Below are 14,929 nucleotides of genomic sequence, written 5' to 3' on the forward strand. Positions count from 1 at the left end.
GAGGCTTTTGTTATATTTTACCCGGACAAGGTGTCCCTCAGGACCAATCCTTCTTTTATGCCTAAGGTGGTATCCAGTGTGGCTCTTAACCAGACCATTCACCTGCCAACATTTTACCCAAATCCACAGAACAAAGGGGAGCAGATTCTGCATTCATTGGATGTACACAGACAACTAAGATTCTACCTAAATAGGACCAAATTTCTAAGAAAGTCTGAGCAGCTTCTGGTAGCATTTGCTGCAGGGTCAGAGGGGAAGACCATATCAAAGCAGACTATTTCTAAATGGATAAGCCACTGCATATGTTTCTGCTATTTGCACCATGGTAAACATGTGCCAAGGGAATCAGATCGCATTCCACCAGAGCTGCCTTTACTTCAGCAGCTTTTCTCAGAGGGGTTCCAACCAAAGACATTCTACAAGCTGCTACTTGGAGCTCTGTTCATACCTTCACAAAGCATTATCATTTACCTCTCTTCTCCAAATCCATGGCCAGCTTTGCCACTGCAGTCCTGCAGGGCCTTATAGCCATTTCTAATGCTGTTTAGTTCCATCCTCCCATCCATAGCTTTGGGATTCTACCCCAATGTAATGACTGCAACAGTGAAACACGAAGAACATAGTACAGTTGTGTACACTTATCATAAATGTAGATGATCGAGTGTTTTCACTGTTGCAATCTGGGTTACCCACCCGCCATCCCCCTTTCTATACCTTTTCTTTCCTTCACTATACTAAAAAGCCTTTGTGGTGTATTTGCTTTTAGTTGAAGGTAAAGTTTGTTTCTAAAAGTGCATTTATATATTTACTGTTTTATATATATATATATATATATATATATATATATATATTTGCTCCCCATTTGGGGGGCACCTGACATCTGGGGCAAGAAAAACTGAATAAAATGGCGTTGGCTGCATGATGTTCTTCGTCTCCCATTGCTGCAGTCCTTACATATGGGTAGTCCGCTTGTCCACAATCGGCCGGAATACCAAAGGGATAGAACCGGCGTCGGTCATCGGCGCCCGAGACTGACGTCAGAACGTGCCAGTACAAATGCGCATGACCGATGCCATATCCTCAGTCTTTCTTGCCGCGTGGTCCTAAGCAGAAGCAGCTTTTGCAAGTGCCGTTCGGCGTTCTGGAATTGTCGGTTTTCGAGTTTCAGACCGGAGACCAATTTGGGCTAAGTACCCCGTTGGGGACACTTTTGTCTTTTTCTTGCCTCAGTATTGACGGATGTCAGAAAAAGTTAATAACTGTATTTCTTGTGGGAAACAGATTCCTCATAGGGATTACCATTCACTCTGTATTCCTTGTTTAGGGCCTGAGCACGACGTTGTTGGGTGTCGCTTTTGTGCTACTTTTAACAAGCGTACTATTAAACGTCGGTTGGACTGTGCTAGGCTCGTGTTTGGTAAACGTTGTAATTACAACATGCCGTCGGATTCTCCGACGCCTGGTTCTTCTAAGAAACGCAAAGAGAAGTCTTTGTGGTCCAAACAAGATGAGTCGTCCGCTCCGGACGCCGGTTCTGTAGAACCACCGACTACTTCAGCGGCTCCTTCTGAAAGTTTACCTGAGTCTCAAGGGGAGCTTTTGTTTACTACAGGAAGTGGATTCTCCTGTGTTAGGCCAGGCTGAGGGTGCTTCTCAGATGTCGGTGGTTCCCTCCCCTCATAGGGTAGTTAGGCCTCCTCCTTCTAAAAGCCATTCTAAGTCTAAGTCTGCCCCTGCTGGTGCTAGTCCCCAGGGTCCAGCTCCTAGGAAGCACATGTTAAAGATGGCTGAAGATTTGATTACTTTAATTAGGGGTTCTATGCCCCCCCCCTGAGAAGAGGCCCAGGGTAGAGACAGAGTTGGAGGGTTTGGTTCAGTCTTCCAGTGAGTCAGATTCCTCTGTGGAAGAATTTCAGGATTTCCCTCCCTATTCTGATTCGGAGGCTGAGGACACTACTCCCTCTGCGTCCCCTCCAGAAGATTTTTCCTTCTCTGAGACTTTGCATTCCATGAGGGAACATTTCAAATGGGAAGGCCAGGATTATTCTGATTCTTGTAAAAGGTTAAGAGAATTCTTGTTTTTGCCTCAGCATAGGCCCTTGGCTATTCCCCCTGTACTGGATGTTGTTCAGGATGTATTTTCTGAGGCTGCCCGTAACCCAGATTCTCTGCCTCCTGCCCCGGTTAAACCAGATAGATACTACAGGGTTCCGGAAGCTCACAAGTACTTATATAAGAGTCCTAGGGCTGATCCAGAAACTATTTCTCAAGGCCCCAAAGGTGTTAGGGCTTCTGTGGTTAAGAATCCAGTTCCTCTGGACAAGGATGCTAGGGCCCTGGAAAGGTGGGGTAAAAAACTGTATACCTCTTCTACTTTGGCTATGAGAGCTTTAAATTGTCAGTTTCATATGCTCAGGTATCAAAATTATTTGCTGGGACAATTGAAATGTAAAGTAGATGCTTTAGCTGAAGGTATTGAATGTAAGGAGCTTCAGGATTTAGTGCATGCTTCAGACCAGGTTGGTAAGCATTCTTTGCAGTGTGATTTTGATGCTTTACAAGCTTCTTCCAGGGTGGCTGCTACTAGTTCAGTTGTTCGCAGGCATGCCTGGCTTAAAGATCAGACCTTGTCAGAGCATGTTAAGGCTCGAATTATGGATGCTCCTCTGCAATCTGATGTTCTTTTGGCCCTCCAGTAGAATCAGTTTTGAAAAAATGGAGGAAAAGTTAAGTCTATGCAGACAGTTAAGGACTTTTACAGGTTCAGCCCCCTAAGTTCAGTAGGAATTGGCCTGCTAAGGGATGGTCTTTTCCCTCTTCGGATTTTCATTCTAGGGGCAGGTCGAGGCGAGGTAGCGGTAGGGCTTCCTCTCAGGGCCCTGTTACTTCTAGGACTTTGAGTTCTTCTACCCCTTCTGCTGGGGAGGGCAGGGGTCAGTCCTTTCGGAAACAGACCCAATGACCTGTGTCTTCAGCTGCCGGACTCTGCTTTGCTGGCAGCTCCTCTAGGAGGAAAACTGGGACTTTTCAAAAGGAATTGGCATTTGGTTACCCAGGACAAATGGGTATTGGACATAATAAATCGAGGCTACAAATTTTATTTTCACACATTCCCTCCTTTCAAAGGCATGCCGAATGTGCCTCATCAGCAAAGACTGGAGGCACAGGCACAAATTTCTTCTCTGCTTCAGTTGGGAGCAATACAGGAAGTTCCTTCTGCGGAAAGAGGCACAGGGTTTTACTCCCGTCTTTTCTTAGTACCAAAGAAAGGAAATACTTTGAGACCAATTCTGGATTTGTCCATTCTAAACACCTTTCTGGAAATTCCAAAATTCAAGATGTTAACACTGCAACAGCTGTTACCTATGCTGGGCAGAGATCACTGGATGGTGACTCTGGATCTCAGAGGCCTATCTTCACATTCCTATCAGGCCCAGTTGCAGGAAATTCCTGAGGTTTCGGAATGGGAATTTGCATTATCAGTTCTCTGCATTGCCCTTTGGCTTGTCTACTGCGCCCAGGGTATTCACAAAAGTCCTGGCTCCAGTCATAGCTTTTCTCAGACTAAAAGGAATTCAAATTTATCCTTATCTGGACGACTGTTTGATTCTGGCTCAAGCCAAGCACGAACTTCTTCAACATCTGCAGTATGTAATGACAGTTTTAAGATGCCAAGGGTATTCTGTGAACGAAATAAAGTCCAGTCTAGTACCCTCACAAGAGCTGTGTTTTCTGGGTGTAAGACTGAATACAGCTGCTCAGATGGCATTTCTTACCCCGGACAAACAAAGAAATCTTCACCTATACTTCCAACAGCTATCAGTAATGTCCAGGCTGACTGCAAGGACAGTCCTTCAAGCCTTGGGGTTCATGGCATCTTGCATTCTAGTACTTCCCAATGCCAAACTGCATATGAGGAAGCTACAATGGTATCTCAAAAGCGTTTGGACTCAACACAGCCACGATTTGGACACTGTCATTCGGATTCTACCTTGCATTCAGAAAGAATTTGTGTGATGGGCTCAGGAATGTCACCTAAACAAGGGACTCTCTGTGACCCAACCAGAGGCAAGTCAGATATTAACGACAGATGCCTCGGAGTCAGCCTGGGGAGCTCATTTCAAAGGAAAATGGATTCAAGACCTTTGGGCCCCAGAGCTACTTCACTTGCATATCAACATGAAAGAGATGCTGGCAGTTCAGTTTGCTTTGGAAGCATTCAAGGACCTACTTCAACCAGGACTGGTGTTGATTCGAACAGACAACACAACTGTCATGTGGTACATCAACAAGCAGGGGGGAACTCATTCTTACCCTCTTTGCAGACAAGCAATGCTGTTATGGGAAACTGCTTTAAATCTGCACATCACTCTTCGAGCACAGTTTCTGCCAGGAGCACAAAATTATTTGGCAGATGTTCTGAGCAGACAGATGGTGGATCCTCACGAATGGAAGTTGGACCCTCAGGTATTTCTTCAGTTGACCATGGCTTGGGGAACTCCAGACATCTGTTCGCTTCTCCTCTGAATTTCCAACTGCCTCTGTTTTGCACAAGGCTGTTTCATCCAAAAGCCTGGAAAATAGATGCACTATCCTTCAGTTGGAGCAACCTTCACGTGTATGCTTTTCCTCCTTTGCCTCTTCTTCCAAAGGTACTATTGAAAGTCAGGAGGGACAAAACCTTACATGATCCTTATAGCACCGGATTGGCCTCGTCAACATTGGTACCCTCTGTTGAGGAGCTTAATTCATGGGACACCTTGGCCATTACCACAAATTCCGCACTTATTGTCTCAGGAAAACAATCATTTTCTCAATGTCAGGGTGCAATCCCTACACCTGACAGCCTGGCGCATTCTGTTTTAAAGGAGGAGGGCCTTCAGCTCCCTCAACAAGTTTTGGATGTTATTTTGGAAGCCAGGCGACCTAGTACTCGAAAGGTTTATGCTGATAAATGGAAGAGATTTTTTCTTTGGAGTTCAGCTAAAGGCTTTGATGTCAAATTGCCTAATTTGAGTTGTACATTGCAATATTTGACTGTTTTACTGGACAAGGGTTTGTCCTTCTCTTCTGTAAAAGTGCATGCTGCAGCTATTTCTGCTCACTATGATTGTGACCCTCCTTTGTTTTCACATCCAGTGGTTAAACAGTTTCTTAGAGGGGCAAAGAATATAAGACCCCCACGAAGAGCTCCTACTCCTGCCTGGGATCTTAATTTTGTTTTGGAAAAGCTGACTCTGCCTCCTTTTGAACCTGCAGCAACTGCTGAATTGAAGTTGTTGTCGTGGAAGACTGCTTTTTTGTTGACTGTTACTTCTGCTAGAAGGGTATCTGAATTACAGGCCCTCATGGCAGTGGAACCTTTTCTGATTTTTCACAAGGACAGAGTTTCCTTACGTACTAATCCTACTTTTATGCCTAAAGTGATTTCTAATGTGGCATTGAACCAATCTATACATTTGCCTACTTTTTATGCTAACCCCCAAAATAAAGGGGAAAAAGTTTTGCATTCTTTGGATGTACATAGGCAGTTAAGGTATTATTTGAGCAGAACCAGAGAGTTCAGAAGATCTCAACAATTATTTGTTTCTTTTGCTTTGACTTCACAAGGGAAAGCTGTCTCGAAACAAACTATTTCCAAGTGGATTGGCCATTGTATTGCTTTTTGTTACTCTCATCATGGAAAGGATGTTCCAGTTGGGATCAGGTCTCATTCTACTAGGACTACGGCCACCTCTACTGCTTTTTTAAGGGGGGTAGCTACTAAAGACATTCTAGAGGCAGCTACTTGTAGTTCTGTACATACCTTTACAAAGCATTATCATTTACCTCTTTATTCTAGGTCTAGGGCTGGGTTTGCCACTGCAATCTTACAGGGCATGTTAGCAGCTCCTAATGCTATTTAGTTAGCCAGCCTCCCTTTTTTCCGTTGCTCTGGGATTCTACCCATATGTAAGGACTGCAGCAATGGGAGACGAAGAACATAGTACAGTTTTGTACCTACCATAAATGTAGATGTTCGAGGATCTCCATTGCTGCAGTCCAATTTTCCCTCCCTCCTTCCCCCTTTTCTTTTTTAGGTTGGGTTTTGGGTGGTGTTTTTTGCATTCTGACGTCTGAGGCAAGAAAGACCGAGGATATGGCGTCGGTCATGCGCATTTGTACTGGCACGTTCTGACGTCAGTCTCGGGCGCCGATGACCGACGCCGGTTCTAGCCCTTTGGTATTCGGGCCGATTGTGGACAAGCGGACTACCCATATGTAAGGACTGCAGCAATGGAGATCCTCGAACATCTACATTTATGGTAGGTACAAAACTGTACTTTTTATACCCCTGAAGACCTGACATCATGGAAGAGGAGACAGCAACCGATGCAGGACCCAAGACTTTGTTATTCAGGCTGACTGAGGGCAACCTGCCAGCAGATTACGCAAACGTAATGACTGCAACAGTGAATACACTCGAACATCTACATTTATGGTAAGTGTACACAACTGTACTTTCTCCCTCCCCCCCTTTAAGGACAGGCGTTTAAGTTAGAGGCTCTCCTTTAAGGTCTTTATTAATATAATTTTTCATTATTGTAGTAGTGTGTCTTTTTGTGGTACTTCAAAATGTCCAAGGAAGTTAAAACCTCCAGGTTTAAAAAGTGTGCCTCATGCTGTCAGAATGTGTCTTACAGATGGGCACACTAGTGTGTACTGCTTGGGGGCTCTGTACCTAGAGGATTGTTGCTCTATTTGTCATGCCTTTAGTCCAAGGGTCCTGCAGGAGTGGAAAAACAAGCTAATCCTCCGTGGATTATTGAAACAGGATTCTCCAGCTACAGCATCTCAGCCAGTGAAATCTTTGAAGTCAGTCAAGCCTTCAGCTCCATGCTCGGAACCGACCTGTGAGCTTGACAAACCAAGTGTGTCAGTGCCCTCTAGCACAGACAAGACTACTCCTCCTTCAGCTCCAACTGTTACCTCAGAGCCACAAATGAGCTAGGTCTCCTTCATTGGAGCCAATTCGCTCGGTGCCCACAATCACCCTTACTTCAGAGCAAAGACAGTCATCCCTCATCTTCCCACTCCTCTAGATCCTCGAGGTTATTGGATCAGGACATGGAGAGAGTGGTCAGTAGGTTGCTGAAGTCACAGGCCCTTGTAAAAATGCTTTTGAGCCCGCCTCAACAGGCCTCTGCTCCATCCCCTTTGATTCCTCCTCTGACTATGCTTAGTTCGGAACTGGAGTCCATGGACATTCCGATTGTGATTCCTTTGGCTCCAATTATCTTTGTTCTTCCTTCCATCAAGGTATCTGGGCACCGAAGCTTTCTTGACTCCAAGGGGGGAAGTGGCATCGGACCCTTGTCCGACCCTGCTCACCCTCTCTGAGCATTGGCTCCCACATCAGCCTCGGAGCAGTCACCCTCGGCGCAGAGTAGGATTCCTGTCTCTTCAGAGCCCTTTTTGTGTGGAGACCGTGATGCTTTCAAGGTTAGGTGGAGAGTGCTGTCCCCACAGATGGCCCAACTATCGGTCTCATGCCCCAGGACACCCCATTGGGTGAACCCTCCTCTTCTGAAACCTCCCCAGAGCATTCTAAGCAGGCTTTCTGGAAGAAAAAGTGCAAGAGGAAGCACCAAGACTCCCCTGAGTCTGTCACCTCAGATACAGACCTGGATGAATTGGAGGGTCCCCAAGGTCCCCCTCTGAAGATGTTTCCTTTTTGGACACACTCAAGATTCTTAGGCAAAGGCGTAGCTAGACTTCCCTAGCCCCCTCCAAGGATGAGTCTGTATACCTGGACACATTTGGTTCCAGACCTTCCCACCTTCTGGGTGTGTCTGCCTTTTGATCCACTCATGTCCATAGTGTCTCGAAAGACTTGGTCAGCTCCAGATTCCATGGAACCTGTCCCGAGAAGACCTAATAAATTTAACACAGCTCCCCAAGATGAACTATTCCTGACTAAAGGTATTCCAGTTGATGCCATGGTGGTAGCAGCAGCCACAGAGAAAGTTAGCTGAAACCTCATCTGTCCATCCACCGAATAAAGACTCCCGTACGATGGACAGATATGGAAAGCAAATGTTTTCATCAGCGACCTTCTACCTTAGGTTCCTGAACTATCTTTCCCACTTTACTAGGCTTTAGAGGGATCTCCTAAAAGAGCTTGGAGATACCCTACAAGATCCCACAGCTGAGGGAGCTTCAGCCAAGGTAGCTACCCAGCTGGCGACTTTAAATTCAGTAGCCAGCTCCTCCATGGGGCTTATTTCATATGCAGCCAATGGAGCGAGCAGAGCTGCAGGAACAGGAGTGGCTCTTAGGAGACATTCTTGGCTGCAGCTGTGTCCATTTGCAGAACCTTTCAGTGTCCTTCACCAATACCCTCTTTGGCTCCTCTCTCTTTGGGCCTCAGGTGAAAGACATGCTTACCAGATGCCAGCAGGAAGTCAAGACGCTCTCTGATGTGGGATTCTGTTTTTCCACCCCTACCAGACCATACCCAAAGGGTCAGAAGGGTGGAAAGATGTGGTTTAGAAAATCCCAGGGACCCTTGCCCTGACGCATGTAGTGATTTTTCCCCCAGGGGCAGAGGGGGAAACAATAACAATGGCAGATGCCCTCGTGGCAGAGGGGGTCCACAAAATCAGGGTGACAGAGATGCATTCTCTTCCAAACCCTATCAACATCCCTGAAGGTATGCCCAACTGCTCAACTCTGGATGCAGTCAGGGAAAGGCTTTCATTGTACCCAATCGCCTGGCAGAATATTACAAAAGACAAATGGGTATTATCCATTATATCCGGGGGTTACAAGATTCTCTCTCATCAACCCCCCTCTTGTTTCAAAAAACTCCATCCCAGATGTTCCACCCAATCTAAGGGATCAGGCAGTCACAGACGTTTCAAGGCTGCTAGAAAAAACAGCCATCCAGAAAGTCCCCGCAGACCAAGTAGGATCCGGAACTTACTCAAGATTCTTTCTGGTGCCTAAAAAGACAGGGGACTGGAGACCAATTCTGGATCTCAGCAGATTAAACAAATCTGTACAAAAAGAAAAGCTCTGGATGGTAACACTGCAGTCCATTCTCCCCTTTCTGGGTCAGGGCAATTGGGTATGCTCCATAGATCTTCAGGACGTGTACTACCATATAAAAATAGACAGACGGTCCAGGAGATTTCTACGCTTCCAACTAGGGGCCAGTCATTACCAATTCAGAGCTCTGCCCTGTGGTCTAACCACAGCCCCCCAGGTGTTCAAATGCATGGCAGTAGTTATGGCTCACCTGAGACGTCTAGGATTCCAGGTGTTTCCTTATCTGGATGACTGGCTCCTCACTGCTACCACTAGGCAACAACTTATAGAGGCACAAGATTACACCATCACATCCTGTGCTCAAATAGGCATCACAATAAACTTAGAAAAATCTGCCTTTTTGCCCTGTCAATCTATTACATACATAGGAGCAGAGCTAGATGCAAGAAAAATGGTTGTAAAATTGCCTCAGGAAAGAGTTTCCATTATTCGACAACAGGTGTCACTTCTGCTGAGGAGCAAAGGAATTCAAGTCAAATATGTCCTTCAAGCTCTAGGGTCCATGGCAGCAGCCATTCTTCTAGTTCCCTTAGCACACTTTCACATGAGAATCCTTCAGTGGCTTCTTTTCACACAATGGTCCTTCCAGGTATTACCCATGTCTCACATGATGCTAATCACAGAATCTTGCGAAAGAGACCTTTCCTAGTGGGTGGTCTCCCCCACTAGTGACTCAGGGCAGACCTTTCATGGAATCGCATCCGGTTGCCACAGCGTTCTGATAGAGTGGGGGGGGGGCATTATCTAGGGAAGACAGTCCAAGGCACTTGGCAACCTCACGAGTACCACTTGCACATCAATGTCCTGGAGATGAAAGCAGTGCTCCTAGCATTGCAAGCTCTTCAAGACTCTCTCCCTGCTGGGACTATTGCAATACAGACGGACAACATGTCAGTGGTTTGGTACATCAACAAACAGGAAGGAACCAGGTCTTACCCCTTGTGCCGAGAGGCCCTCAGACTATGGCAATGGGTGATTTCCTCCCAACAGCAATGCATATCCCTGGGAAATCCAACATAATAGCGGACAGGATCATCAGGGCTATCCTCATGCGTCATGAGTGGTCTCTGAAACAGGAAATTGTGGGTCTTATTTTCCGGAAAGGGGACCAGCTTTGCTGCGATCTCTCTGCCTCTCCCCTCACAATAAATGCAGCAGCTACTACTTCCTTGTTCCTCTTCCAGGTCAGACACCCAGGGATGTTCTAGTCCACAATTGGCCTCAGGGACTCTTTTATGCATTTCCCCCTTCCCCCTAATTCCAAAAGTCATTCAGAAAGCAAAATCATTGGGTTGCAAGATGATCCTCATTGCCCCCTACTGGCCTCGACAGATTTGGTTTCTGTTCCTTCACTCCCACCTTCTAGCCCAGCCTTGGATTCTGGACCCGGTGTCAGACCTCTTGATTCATCAGTCAGGTGGGTTACACCAATCCTCCAATCTCTCAAGCTCACAGCTTGGTTACTCCACTTTCAATCTTAGCCAGGCTCCCCAGTATTTCCCCAGCAGTGCGTGATATTATTATTGTTTCCTCCCACAAGACAACTACAAGAAAAGTTTATGCGAGCAAATGGAAAAGATTCTCTTACTGGGCAGAATCCAGAAATTTAGATTCTTTTACAGCTCCTGTACATGAGATTTTGGATTTCATAGCAGAACTGTTTCAATCTGGTGCAACTGCTACTACCATCTAAGTACAACTAGCTGCCATTTCAAATTTTCACATCAGACTTTTTAACTCGAGCATAATGTCTCACAAACTCTGTAAGGCCTTCATGAGAGGTACTTCTCTACTTATACCCCCAGTGAAAGAGCCCCTTCCACCTTGGGATCTCAATTTGGTTCTGGCCTCCTTGATACTGCCACCCTTTGAACCAGCAGCATCATGTTGTTTGAAATTTCTCGCTTGGAAAACTCTCTTCCTAGTTGCTATCACTTCTGCCAGACGTGTTTCAGAACTCCATGCCCTATGTGTTTGCCCTCCATACCTAGATGTTCTTCATGTTTCACTGTTGCAGTCATCACATTTGGGTTATCTGCTTGCAGTAGCCCTCAGTCGGCCTGATTAACAAAGTCTTGGGTCCTGCGTCGGTTGCTCTCTCTTCCGTGATGTCAGGTAGTCAGGGGTATAAAACATGCAGCCAATGCCATTACATCAGTCTTTCTTGCCGTGCGGTGCCCAAAGCAGAAGCAGTTCGCAAGTGCCGGTCGGCCAACTCCTGAAATTTTTGTTTTCAAGTTTCAGAACCGAAGTCTTCAACTAAAAGCTAAGTACCCCGTTGGGGAAACTTTTTCTTGCTCTAAGCCAATGTCAGTAAAAGTAAATTGCATTTCTTGTGGAAAGCAAATACCTCAAAGATTTTCATTCGTACTGTATTCCTTGCCTAGGCCCTGACCACGACGTACCTCGCTGTCAGTTTTGTGCCTTATTTAAACAACGAACTATCCGTCGTGGCTATATTTTAGCTTCTAAATATTTTGGTGCTCGGTTCAGTTATCCAGATATCTCTTCGGTAAGCCATCCGACTACTGACATTCCTTAAAAACACAAAGATAACGACAGACAGGCTGCCTAGGTCCAAAGCTGCTGACAACGCTTCTCCTAAGCCAGTTCGCCGGTACTCAGTGAGGTGCTTTTGCAGCCCCTGATAGCTACTTCAGATTCACAGTCTATACTGAGACCCATTCGGAGTCCAGTATGCCGCGAGATGCTTCAACTGTGGAACTTGTGGATGTCTCGACCTTGGATGGGTCGGGAGCTCTGTGCAGGTACCGGCTTCTGAGGGTGATGTTCTTCATTCCACATTGCTGCAGTCCTAACTATTGGGTAGTCCGCTGTCCAGTCGGCCCGAATACCAAAGTATATGACTGACGTCGGTCAGGGCGCATTAGACTGACGTCAGTACGTCAGGGTACTAATGCGCATGACCGACGTCATATCCTCAGTCTTTTTTGCCGCATGGTCCGATGCAGAAGCAATTTTGCCAGTGCAGGTTGGCGTTCTGAAAGTTTCTGAAGTCAGAGTTTCAGACCGAATCAAAGTTGGCTAAGTACCCCGTTGGGGAATATTTTGTTTTTTTCTTGCCTCAGTATTTAACCGGATGTCAGAAAAAGTGAATAACTGTATTTCTTGTGGGAAACAGATACCTCATAGGGATTACCATACTTTGTGTATACCTTGTTTAGGGCCTGGGCACGACGTTGTTGGATGCCGCTCTTGTGCTAGATTTAACAAACGCACTATTAAGAGAAGGTTAGACTGTGCCAGGTTAGTTTTTGGGAAGCGTTGTAATTATAAAATGCCGTCGGATGCTCCGACGCCCGCTTCAGCCAAAAAGCGCAAGGACAAAGCAGCAAGGCCTAGAGTGGAAGAACCGACAGTCCCAGACGTCGGTTCTTTAGAAGGCTCAGTGGAGCCGGAGGTTCTGCCAGGAGTTTCTTTGGAGTCTCAGGGAGAGACTTTACTGTTACAGGATGTATCCTCTCAGGAAGTAGGCCAGGCTGAGGGGGCTTCTCAGGTGGCTGTTCTTCCCTCTCTTCCTAAGGTGGTTAGAGCCTCCCCTTCTGTTTCCAAGGCTTCTTTGAGAGGCAGGCCAAGTTTAGCTTCAGTGGGGGTTTCTCCTAGTGCTTCGGGGTCTTTACCTAAGAAACATATGCTTAAAATGGCAGAGGATTTGATTACTATGATTAGAGGTTCTATGCCCCCTCCTGATAAGAGGCCTAGGGTGGAACCTGAGTTTGAGAGTTTTGAGCAATGTTCGGAGGCTTCTGAGTCTTGCTGAAGACTTGCAGGAGTATCCTCCTTATTCTGATTCTGATGTGGATGATTCTACTCCTTCAGCTTCTCCTCCTGAGGATTTTTCATTTTCAGAGACTCTGCATTCCATGAGGGAGCATTTTAAATGGGAAGGTCAAGATTTCTCTGATTCCAGAAAGAGGCTTAGGGAATTCTTGTTTTTACCCCAGCTTAGGCCTTTAGCTATACCTCCTGTTCTGAATGTGGTGGAAGATGTTTTGCAGAGGCTTCCTGAATCCTGATTCTCTGCCTCCTGCCCCAGTTAAACCGGATAGGTACTATAGGGTGCCTGAAGCTCATAAGTATCTTTTTAAGAGTCCTAGGGCAGACCCGGAAACTGTCTCTCAGGGGCCTAAAGGTGTGAAGGCCTCTGTTGTTAAAAATCCTGTTCCTCCTGATAAAGAGGCAAGGGCTTTGGATAGATGGGGAAAGAAAGTGTATACTTCTTCCACTTTAGCCATGAGGGCGTTGAATTGTCAGTTTCACATGTTAAAATATCAGAATTATCTCCTTTCACAATTGAAATCTAAGGTGGATGCTCTGGCAGAAGGTATTGAGTGTAAAGAGTTGCAGGATTTAGTTCATGTGTCTGAACAGGTGGGTAAACATTCCTTGCAGTGTGGTTTTGATGCTGTGCAGGCCTCCTCGAGGGTGGCTGCCACTGGTTCTGTTCTTCGTAGGCACGCCTGGTTGAGAGATCAGAATTTAGCTGAGCATGTTAAAACAAGGATTTTGGATGCTCCTTTACAGTCTGATGTGTTGTTTGGTTCGCCTGTGGAAGCAGTGTTAAAGAAAATGGAGGACAAGGCTAAGTCTATGCAGACTGTTAAGGATTTTTTGCAGGTGCAGCCTCCGAAGTTTAGTAGAAATTGGCCTACTAAGGGATGGACTTATCCTGCTTATGATTCCCAGTCTAGGGGTAGGTCTAGACGTGGTAGGGGCAGAGCTCAAGGTTCTTTTAGGTCTAGGACAGGGAGTTCCCCTGCTCAGACTTCTGGTGAGGGCAGGGGTCAGTCCTTTCGTAAGCAGACCCAATGACCTGCCTTTTCAGCTGCCAGTGCATTCTCGCCTGGCAGCACCTTTGGGAGGAAGGCTGTCTCTTTTCAAAGAAAATTGGGATTTAATTACCCAAGAAAGATGGGTTCTGGATATCATTCACCACGGTTACAGGTTTTATTTCCATACCTTGCCTCCTTTCAAAGGCATGCCAGACATTCCTCCTCTACAAAGAACAGAGGCTCACAAGCAAATTTCTCTGTTGCTCGAAATAGGGGCCATTCAGCCAGTTCCTGTGCCAGAAAGGGGCCTAGGATTTTATTCTCGCCTGTTCCTAGTACCAAAGAAGGGGAACACGTGGAGACCAATTTTGGATTTATCTATCCTCAACACTTATCTGGACATTCCCAAGTTCAAAATGTTGGCGTTACAACAGCTTTTACCTCTGCTGGGCAAAGATCACTGGATGGTAACTTTAGATCTCAAGGAAGCTTACCTTCATGTGCCTATAAGACTAAGTTGCAGGAAGTATCTGCGTTTTCGAGCTGGAAATTCTCATTATCAGTTCTCTGCATTGCCCTTTGGCTTATCTACTGCCCAGAGTATTCACAAAGGTTCTGGCTCCAGTGATAGCTTACTTCAGGCTAAAAGGAATTCAAATCTATCCTTACTTGGACGACTGCCTGATTCTGGCTCAAGAAAAGGAAGACCTTCTACAGCATTTGGAATATGTCATAGCAGTGCTAAGATGCCTAGGGTATTCTGTGAACGAAATAAAGTCCAGTCTAGTACCCTCTCAAGACATGTGCTTTCTGGGTGTGAGACTGAATACAGCAGCCCAGATGGCCTTTTTAACCCCGGACAAACAAAAGAATCTTTCCAGTTACTTCCATCAACTATCTCTTCAGTCCGGGCTGACTGCAAGGACAGTCCTTCAAGCCTTAGGGTTCATGGCATCTTGTATTCTGGTGCTTCCCAATGCCAAACTGCATATGAGGAAGCTGCAATGGTATCTCAAAAATGTATGGACACAGCACTGCCAGGATTT

This window comes from Protopterus annectens, chromosome 2.part2 (genome assembly GCF_019279795.1).
Source record: "Protopterus annectens isolate FY-2018-M chromosome 2.part2, PAN1.0, whole genome shotgun sequence".
Classification (NCBI taxonomy): domain Eukaryota; kingdom Metazoa; phylum Chordata; order Ceratodontiformes; family Protopteridae; genus Protopterus; species Protopterus annectens.